The sequence below is a fragment of the Odontesthes bonariensis genome, chromosome 21 (assembly GCF_027942865.1).
Source record: "Odontesthes bonariensis isolate fOdoBon6 chromosome 21, fOdoBon6.hap1, whole genome shotgun sequence".
Lineage (NCBI taxonomy): Eukaryota > Metazoa > Chordata > Actinopteri > Atheriniformes > Atherinopsidae > Odontesthes > Odontesthes bonariensis.
Window position 1 is genome coordinate 11,923,546 of NC_134526.1, and position 11,490 is coordinate 11,935,035.

An 11,490-nucleotide genomic window follows, 5' to 3' on the forward strand; every position below is an offset into this window, starting at 1 on the left:
ATGTACTCATGTCAAAGCTTGTAAATATATTGTCATCAAATGACAGAAAATATGAGCCTCACTTTACTGGCCACAAAAACGCCTTTGCTAGTAGTCACACGTGTACTGAACTGCAGGTGAGGTTTTTTTTCGATCTCTCACCAGTTCTGACAAAGACCTGCGTCCCTGCAGTATAGGTTTGACTAATCCAAACATACAAGCAGATTTTGTGCGTTCAAAATGAAAATGAAGCTTTCATTTGTCACCATAAAGCATAGTGGTTTCTGGTTGGTGTCATCTTATAGTGCTGGATTTATTTTTGCTCAACAGATCAGAGGAATCAAAATTAAAAATGCCCAGCTGGTTACATACTATATATGTATGTGGGCTACAATGTAGACAGAGGTACTGTATTTTGTTAGATATCTCACCCTGTGCTGAAATGTTTTCAGGGTAGGACTGCTATACTTTTCAAGAGCTAACACACCTTGCATTTCTTTTATTACACACACATTTCTATTGTACAAACCTATGCATATCCATGCACTTGTATATATAATCTAATTCAATGTGAATGTGGACAACACTGTATAGATGTGCTGCAACCCAGACCTTTTCTCATATTTACTGTTGCATGTTTTTATGCTATATTTTAGACATTGTGGAAAACAGAATTCGAGCATAAAGGAGAGTAAATAGCTCATACTCTAAGACTAAGATAGAGCATTAACAACCTCCTCGAAACCCACTTCTGCATATGCTGATTAAGTCTCATTTTGCTCCATTGCCTGTTAGATGATAATCTAGTGGGTAATGTTATTTTCACCAACCATGGGACACAATTCACAATTCTCTTCATTTTGTATCTAATGTTGTCTTGCTCTTTATCCACTGTTGGATCACATAAAACGCCTCCTGGCCTATCCCCAATTCTTCCCTAAAAGGAGTGTCAGTTGTGTAAAGAGCAAACTAATCAAACAGACCCCCCGTCCTCTCTGGCTCCTTCCCCTACTGGTGCTCTTTTTGGCCCCCAGCTTTCGTTCCATCTTTCTGCTCGTGCTTTTGTTCAAATGTCTTTAGTGTGCTCATACAGGGATTGTGCTGGAAGGTATAAAGAGCTCTGTGTAATTAGTTCTGACAGCTTTATAAAGTAGATTATATACAGCAAAAATGTCTAATGCCTCAGTACATGTAGAACAGTATGGCCATTTTGGACTTAAGATGACCCACAAAGTTATCACATGAACAGCATCTGATTTCCTTCCAGTCATATGTAATTTCATTCATTTAAAAGCCCTCATCATTACTTCTTTGTTAGCCTTCTAAGAAAAAAATGGACATCTTGTTTCTGAATTGACTCTTTTGATAGAAATGCAGAAAGGTTGGTTCCACAAAAACTTAGACCCCATATAGTCCCATATATCGATGCCCGAGAAGGATGTCCGTTTTGGCGATTTATTTCAAAACAGAACAGTTCTCTTTGTTCACAGACAGTTCTGGGAAGAAGTCCTAATTGTGGCAGGACATGTCTACATGAATCCAAATTCATCCACTCAGCTCAGCAAGCACATAGACTGCAGGCCACTCAGCTGGTCTTAAACATGCACGTCCATTCCCAGCTTTTTTTGCAAAGGATTTATATATTTCCATAGCAGGGTGTTTTCTCTCGACAATCACAAACAAGTTATAATGGTGAAAATTTTTTAAAAAGGGCTCAAATTCATGTTTGTTTTATTTCGTATACTGATGACACCCGAGTGCCTCCGGTGGAATGTATCTTGTATATACAGGCTTTTACAGTAATCACAGGGCTGACAGTGAGCATTTCTCATAATCCATCAGCTCCCTGGGTATTCTTCGTAAGATATGGAAAGTGTGCTAAGCACATACGTGATTTTCTGTTGGCAGACATTTAATGTTTTTATAGGGAGACTAAGTGTTCCTAACTAGGCTGGTGGTGTGTAAATTAGCACTTAAATATGGCGCCAACACAATTTGCTGCATGCTGCATGGAAGGACTTTACAGGCAAGGACTATGCAGATGCATTTTTTTCAAGCTCAAACACTTTCCAACGAGGTGGTGCACAACAAAGGAAATAATGTGGGGTTCGTACACTGCAGTGTACTGTAAAAATTAAAGGACCATTTCGGTCGTGTACAACATCCAGCTGTATTGCCCAATCTACCCATGATTTAGCCATAGCAAAGACGCAAAAAAATGTCAGCCGACCCTGACAGTGTTGCTTGCACGGAGACTTCGGACTGACAACATAGCCATGGGGGCATGGATTTATATTGTGTTTTAAACGCTATTTTTATACCTCTTCTACAGCTCCAAACAACATAACACTTACGTGGTAGTGAGTAGAGGGTCCCTAAAGCCAAACTGAAGTGTCCCGTGGTCTTCATGTGGTCGGATAGAGAGTCCAGAATGAATTTAATCAAGCCAGTACCTGCTCTCAATCAGAGCCTCTTCCGTCAACAGGAGGCTATCTCACGCGAGACATCACGTCACGTGACATTTCAAAATTCCAACCTGTTAGTAAGCTAGGCTTTGCTGTTGCATACAACTTCATTTCACTTTCGAAAGAAATACTGGACTATGTTTGTAAAAAGAACGGCAACGAAATTGTGACTTTCCGGAGCGAGTTACTCCACACTCGGCAATCAACTATGGACTCACGTGACGTGATGTCTCGCGTGAGATAGCCTCCTGTTGACGGAAGAGGCTCTGATTGAGAGCAGGTACTGGCTTGATTAAATTCATTCTGGACTCTATATCCGACCACATGAAGACCTTGGGACACTTCGGTTTGGCTTTAGGGACCCTCTACTCACTACCACGTAAGTGTTATGTTGTTTGGAGCTGTAGAAGAGGTATAAAAATAGCGTTTAAAACACAATATAAATCCATGCCCCCAATGAAAAAATCAATTAAAGCGGCCACTTTTCTCTAAAGAAAAATGCTAATTTCCTCCCCTCTGATTACACCCAGAAATCAGAGGACTGCATCAGAAGAAAAGGGCTTCTTTTATCTTGTAATCAAAGCATGTACACCACTGCATCAGTGACTGGGATGACATTAAAGATGACATTTTGACCAGAGCTGTTTGGTCCTCTTGTTATTCATTCCTTGTCACCGCTACCCTTTTCAGAAGCAAGAAAAGAAGTAATCAAAATTCTTCAAAAGAGTCCGCCATGCCACCCAAAGTCAGCATTATTGGGATCTGAAGGATCCTCGTATTTATTTCTTGGAGGCCCATGTATTCTCTTTTTGCTGCAGCGGTTCATATCTTGTGGTGTCAAGCCTTGTTGTGAACAGTTTGTGTTCAGAATAAGCTTCAGTTCATTTCCTGTTACAGCTCCCCACAAACAAGGCACCCGAGGGTCAAGTGGTCAGTTGCAAAGCCAAAGTGTCCACAGCTCCATCTTTGAAGTCTTTGATAGCGACTAAATAACAAAGACGACAGTCTCCATGGTCACCAGTGGTGAAAGAGCGAGAATGTGACCAGTCACTGCAAATAAAATCTCCTGGTTCAACTCAAGGTCGGCAGGCTTTTCGTACCTCTCACACTTTGTTTGACAGGATACACATTTTGCCCATGACACCGCAGCTCCCTGTAAACTGCTGTTATGATTTGTACAGGAAAGTCTGGCCACCGTAGCAGACTTGAGGACAATGTGCTTCCTCACCTGTCTCACATTTGTTTTTGTATGACTGCAAATATTTCATCTGTGAGAGCTTTAAAGAGTCTTTTTGTTTCTATTCAGTCTCCTTGGAGTTCACATGAGGAATCTCGTGTCCCCCTCTGCTACATGATTTAACTGAATGACTGAGCAACGCATAGTACAAATCATATGCTGAAGCAGAGAAATGGATAACTTAATATATTCTCCTTAATGGGCAATGTGGCTGGCTTTCCTTTTGTGTATACTGAGCACATTTGTGAATTTTTGAGGAAATCTTTGCTGCATATATCTAAAATTGCCATAAAGTCCCTCACTGTCCCTCACTGTCACGGGGTGGGAGGTACAGTCTTTCTCCTGACAGGAACCTCACATGGAGGTTGTGGGAATGAACTAAAGGAATCCTCCCACAAGAGAGTATGGGTGAGACACAAATCTAAAGACAGGCTCTGTAGTCTTGGGGCCTGTGGGTACAGAATGAGTCAGAACAGTGTACAATGTCAGCCTCTCTCTCATGCCCTCAGACCACCGCATAAGTCACTTCAACTTTCCCGGGGAGGTGGGATGTAGGGGTCTGGGTTATGGGGTTGTTGGCACTTTCAAGTTGTGTGTTTTTTCATAGACAGGAGCAGCTGTTAAAATGTTATCCTACCATTCTGTCCAGCCACTCAGTGTTTCACAACTGGCTCAGCTGTCCAATGTTTTGTTTTCTTGTGTCCAGCAATCTTTGATTTTGAGAGTCCATTTTACTGTGTCCTGAAAATGAACATGAATTATCAGAGATGTCACATGAAACGCTGACTTTTTTTATTTTTATTCCTCCTTTTACATGCAAATGATTCCACATCAGCCTGAATGACACTGAGGGCCATCAAAAGTGATCTTTAAAATAAGTTAAGTTGTCTCCATACTATTCCTTCAGCTGTCAGCAGCATTTACTCAAATGTTCTGGTATTTAGTCTTTTGTAGATGTCTACATTGTTTATTCTTATTTTTCTTGTGCTTGTTTTCTTGTTTTCAGTGCTGTGTTTTCTGATCTGTTCCATTTCATGTGTAGTTTTTCTTGTTTATTGTTCTTTTTGGTTTGTTGTTGTGTTTTCTGTTGTATTGCTGTATTTTTGGAAAACTTGCTCTTTTGAAGTGAAGGGTTTTCTGTTTTTGTTTATCGGCCTTACTGTAATGATGGGCATAAATAGATCCCTAGCTAAACATTTTCCAGTACTGTGGATGCCTAATGGATCATGCCTTAACCGCTGTTGTTCCCATGTGTCATTGTGTCAGAGAAACAATGATGTTACTGCAGGCAGGCACAAACAAATTGAAGGTGACAGTTTACTGCTAAAGAAAACCATTTGGCCGTCAACATGCCAAAATGCTTTCCACCTAGACAGGCTTTACCCAAAATCCCACATTCAGCCACTTAAGTCTGCTCAAAGCCTGATGGATGTCATCATTGAGTCCCTGGGACCACCATGATGCTGCCAGCACTCACAGTGTGCTCTCATTGGCTCACTCACAGCTAGTAAACTCTGTGGCCATTGTGGGTTAGCTCTGCAGTGTGTTTTTGTATCATGTGGACATCATGTGGTGAGATTTAAAAAAAATAAAAAAAAATAAAACCTGCCATCCTGTATTCCAGTAGAATAGTAGCTCAGTGCGCCCCCATCCTCCTTCAGCAATTCAAGGAAACTCTTAGTTCGAGGGAAAAGAAGGGAATATTGTGTGTCTGTGTGCCAGCCTGCAGCAAGCTGACATCTCACTCCTATGCTGACTTGTATTTGTTTACGCTCACTGGCAAGCTTGAGGGAGATGTTTTAGTGGTTCATCTGTAATGTTTATGCAACATCCTCTGTCGCAAATTATTTTTGTAACATTCAAGCTAATTGGTTATTTTGGTTTTGAGCAATATCGTTCAAAATTACATGGGTCTAAATTGTTGAAATTCTACTAATGACTTTTAAGTTCTTACAGAAATTAACAACAACCAGATCAATCATCAGCTTTTACAGTATATCAAGCTTTCCCTAATCGCAGAGCCACACTGAAACATTAAGAACACGTTCTTAAAACTGGCCGTTTGACAAGCATACATTAAATAAATGTACATAAATGAGAGGGCCGCCTCTCTGGTTTTAATCAGTGTTGCTTGTTCGGCGAGCACCATCTGCTGAGGACCAGACCCCTGCAGGGAGTAACTCAATCCAGATGCCTTCTATTTGGCAATACCACCACTGTCTCACCCTATACTCTTGACTGGATTGCACAAACAACATGGCTGATTCCTCGTATGTAGCGGAGTTCTCAGAAATGATCCTTAAAGAATGGTTATTTGGATGTACTCTTATTTATCCGACACTCCATCCAAAAAAATGTTAGATATAGGGAATTGAGTTCTTCATCGAATGGGGTTTCCACTACTTTTTATGTAACTGCTTTGTGTGTCATGATGATAGCCTAAAAGCTGTGGCAAGATATGTCAAATCTTGGTTTGTTTTTTCCTATTGTAACATTTAACTCTCAGACTGCACCGCTTTGCTCCAGTGTAAACACGCAATGCAATGTCCAGTGAAGAATGTGTGTTTCCAAACCTCCATGGAAAACACCTCATAGATAATCAAGCATGAGCAGACTGACTGTACTTTATCAGCCCAAGGGCATTCACCTACCCACACACTCACATATCAGTCCAGCCAGACAGGTGCATACACACACAGCTTTCCTTTCACTCAAATCCTGGAAGCACCCTTTAGTTGTTACACAACAGTAAAATCCTGCAGTTTGCCCGAAAGTGCACTGCTCTTGGAGGGAGGAGGGTGAAGTGGTGGGTTTGTGGCATCTCAGGAAGAACCCCTGCTGTAAAACTATGCCGTCTGTCTGTCCAGCATAAAGTATATCTCTCTGTTTTTATCTCAAATCTCACTGGGTTTTTTTATGATTTGCATTATATTCAGATTGGTATAGGAGCACTTGTCCAAATAAGACATGGTTGGGTTTCCTGTTTTCACTCACAAGTGGATGGAGTAATTTACTGACACTGAGGACATTTCACATACAGTATAAGATGTCCATACATATATACATGTTTATACACATGTGTGTGAGTGTGTGTGTTGAAAGAGGCTAAAAGTTTTGGATGACTTTCCTTCTACCACAATGATATAAATCATCTTGCTTCTGCGAGAGGTTTTACTTGTGCAGCGTACTTCCTTTGGATTCAATGCAACCAGGTGTAGAAATTCAAAAACACCCCAGAGGGCTCCAAATATAATGATACCATTTTTCTCTGAGTCCCAGTAAAAAAGTGAAATTTAACCCTTATGGCTCCCACAGAATTGCCTAATGCAGTTTCTCAGGTGCACGTAAGGCAAATGAAGCTGAATGAAAAATGTTGGTGTGTTTCTTTAATGCAGAAAAGTCACTGACTCCCTGCAATCTCTATGCCCTTTATGCAATGCCACATACTACAGCTGGGTGGCTCATTTTGTACAGTAGATGTAGGCTTTAATCCCATCATTGTACTTTGTGATCTAGTTACGTAGAAGCAAATAAAGCCTTCTACATCTTATAAACATTGTTCATCCTCCACCGCTATGGAAATAGGGGCCACAGATATGGAATCGAGACAAAAGCTGCCTTGTATGTTGCAGCAGGGGAATGCTCAGAGAAGCCCAACTTACTCTTATCTGATTATAACAACAGGGAAGCCTGTGCATTTATTCAGGCTTTGTTATACATGCAGGTAAGGCTTGAAATCTGTCTCCCCTGTGCATCAGAATTACACAAGTTCAAGATGTAACCCAGATAAAAACAGGAGTTTCTTGAAGTTGAACTCTGTGGTGATGATACTCTTGCAAGTAATCTGTCTTTGTGTGTCTGCACGGGGCAGAGGCATTTTTTTGTTTGCTACATTGTGTGTGGTTAAATAATCCCACCTGAGCTCTTCTATGTGTTGACGACAGACAAAGAGTCCCACCTCTTACAACCTCTCTGTGCTGGCACAAATCCCCTTTCTACCACCTTAAATGCATACATAATATGCACCCAAAGAATGTGAGAGAAATAGATAATGCTCCATTGTTTCAAACTCTGTGTGGGATAGAGATATGTCCAACACTCTGCCATCTGTTTAACTCTGCATGTCTTCAGAAAAATCCTGTGCGGTAAATGCAGACCTCCAATAAAACTAAACTTCCAGACATGGGCAGCCACCTCAGCCCGACGTCCACACAAACCTCCCACAATGCATCAGAAGGGACAATAAATACGACTGCTGGCAAGCGAAGCTTGGGAATGTCCTGGGAGTCAAGAAAGGATGGTGATGATATGAAAGCAAGAGACAGACATGTCTTATACATGGAACCCTATCATCTTTTTTCATTCTCATAACTGTGGTTGTTAGTAGTTGCATTTGAAATAGCTTTTTTTTTTCTTTTGGAGTAAGTCAGTAGGCAGTTAGAGGGGGTGGTCCTTGGGAGGTTTATACAGTAAATAGGTTAGATTAAGCCTGCACACATGATAAGAGAAGGCCTCAAATGCAGCACCAAACACAAGAACAATAGTGAGTAGGAGGACTTTGGAGGGGAAGGGGCCCAGAGAGGGGCGGCTGAAAGACCCACAGTGTAGTCGTACACAGAAAGGGAGGCACTCAGCACCATTCTGACAGCACCCCTCAAAACCAGCACAATAAATGTATTTTTGCATGTCTGACCAGTTAATAAAGTTTTCAGACATATTCTTACATCAAAGCCAACAAAGTTTACCACTGCTTTTGTTCTGGAAGTACTTCTTTAACCCAAAATAAGTCAAACGGATGAATATCCTCACAGACAATTGACATTGCTGGAGTCCACATGCAGTTTCCAGATGCAGTTTCCAATTTTTTTTTTGTTTAGACAAAATCTGAACGGTGGTGAAATAATTCGCCCTTCAGTTCTGACTGCATTTCAGATATCTATCCGTTGCCTACATGGAGGCTATGATTATGATCAAGACTGACAGGGTATGCTTATTAAGCAGTTCTGAAGCAGTGCCACATGTCTTTGTTTCCTCCTGTGAGTCTTGTCTAAAATTTCAAATTGCATTAAAAATAGCTTTTCCACAGCTGTCTCAGTCTTCAGTAATTCTACTGACACAAATGTTCTATATTCCAAAACCTTTAAGGAAGCAATAAATAAACTTCTGAACTATTTTTGATGGAAGCTTTCATCAGTAGTTATGAATATATCTTGGTCTAGTTTGAAACCGGAAAAGTCAGTGACTTTAGACACAACATCAGACCCACAATCTCTAACTTTAACCGAGGTTAGGCGTGAAAGTTGTCCACATTTTCTTAGATATAGGGTTGCTAGTGAACTAAATCCATTTAATCTCCTGTTTCAAAGGATAAGATCCTATCAGGAAATGCAGCCTTCCTTTCACCAAGGGTGAAAAGTGAGAAGAACTTTACCCTTCACAGTATCCCAGAATCCATTGTGCTGTGTTTGATTTACCAATTTACTGATTTACATTCAATATCTACATTTGATCTATTCATGAGAAAAGTTCAACATTTTGATAAACAGGCTTGCTAAATTTCTTTTAAGAAGTCTTCCAATATTATATTACATATTATGTATTTCTTCATATGCTTTAATACAGTTCATAATGGAGTCCTGTATAGTTACACTCCTCCAAGCGACAGAGGGGAAATTAATTAGAGCGGACAGTCATTCAGTCACCAAAACTAAGCGTTGTGCTGCCAACTATGAGCCCTTGTGTGAGCTGAGATGAACACCAACACATGTTCTGTCAATAGCACAATCACACATTTTACCAAAACACAATGTAGACAGTTGAATTGAAATGTATAGCACACCGAAGATTGAGGTGCTGGTCACTGGGTACAAATCATCATTGGTTTCACAACCTGACTGTACCATCATGGACGCCATTTTTCCCTTCAAATGCAACTGATCTCAAGACCATTAGAGATTGCATGTCCTTAGAAGGCTATTATTGGCCATATCTGCCTGCATGAGCACATGCTGCATGGGCACATTTTGGGAGGCAGTCTCATTTCTCTCAACAGCAAAGATGATGGTGAGTCATTAATTCTATGGGAGGGCATGCACTTGGTTATGCCTTTCCTGTGCATAGTAACTCCCAGGAACTACTCCTTAGTTGTCAATGTGCTCAACTAATCCTTGGGAAGTATATATCCTTGAATTTTGAATGATATCTTTAGTGAGTCATCTTTGAAAGCACATGTCTCAGTGTAACATACACATATTGTCAGTGTTTCAAGGTCACATTTCTGGTGATTAACTAGATATTAGTCATTTTATAAATTCCAGCCCAAATGGCATTTTTTTTGTTTTTGCAAACCACAGATATGTATAATCTCAACATTTCTGAAGAGAAAAAGATGACCTGGTGGTGATGGTGCACAAACCAAACCGGTTTCTATGCCTAAACAAAATCAAAAAGGCCAGAACTATAAAAAGGAAAATGATCTCCCCATCAAATATTGTTGTGACTGATGCAGCTTGGCACTCCTTATGCCTATCCCAAAGGTTGAGACGGCAGATCTTATACTTATACAGATCTTACATAATGATCTGTGGTTTACAAAAACATGCAACAGCAACATGTTACACTGATAACTGGGTTGTAATTTCACGAACCCTGAGAATAGATCCTTTCAAATGGCTCAGTCCAGTCACTTTGGATTGTGAAACAGCTCCTGCCACTAATTCATTAAAACAATCAAGACCTCTGAGACTTTGGTAAAGCCACAACAGAGTGATAAGGTCCATGATTCAGCTTCAAGGTACAGTTCAAATCTTATATTATCATAATGATCAGAATACCAGAACACTGAGATTAAATAGAAGTATTGTTGCACTAAGACAGAATCATGGCATATTCACAAAGAGGAGCCTGACAGTAATGGTGTCTAACATTGTCCAGACCTCCATAAATGTGGCTTGACTCATGGTAACTTAAGATTTCCCTTTCACTAAGATGATGTTTTAATAGGACGTCTAACTATGCCAGAGAGGCTTATATTTCTTTTCCTTCCTCTTTGTTCTCATGTGAGTCAGAGCACATTGTGTACTTTGTAAATAAGCTAATGATAACTCTTTCTGGACCCTTTTATGAACCCACCTAGTCTCTAATGAATACTCCAAGAGTGTTTCTGTTCATGTTTGCACACCCAAATCCTTCTGTTTTATGTAACACACTTCTCTCTTTCATGAGCAGTTTTGGTAAAAGCTTCACAAACATTTTTTGGAAAATGCTTTTGTGTCCTTAAATATCTGTATTTCTGGATATCTTCATCTCTACTGTATAACAAAGCACTGGCAGATGTTAAAACGTCCATGTTCGTTGTTTACTGACATGCAGTCTTTCAGCTTTTTTCATCGCTTAGAAATTTCATGTGCAGTTGTGCGTATGATTTACATCAGAGCAAGATCAGTAGATGCCGTACATATGTAGTTTCCAGCCTCGGCTATTCAGAGACAACACGGGAAGCCGGACAGCCTCTCCCATTCTCTGTCGAAATTGCTACATCTTCAATGTTAAATTGACTATAAAACAGTTATTCACAAAACACAAGATATGCCCAATACTGCATTTACTTTCATAACTACAACATGTTGTCCTGTAGCTTAATGAAGTGATTTGTTCTGAAATCGCCGCCGTTCACTGAGGAAATCATGTTATGAAGCCGCCACTAACAGCCAGGCTTCCGAGCCGAGGGCTGCCCGGCTTCAGGAGGGGGCGGGAGAGTCAAGTTTTTTTCTCCAATTCTAGGTGATCATTGGCTAAATCGACAAAAAC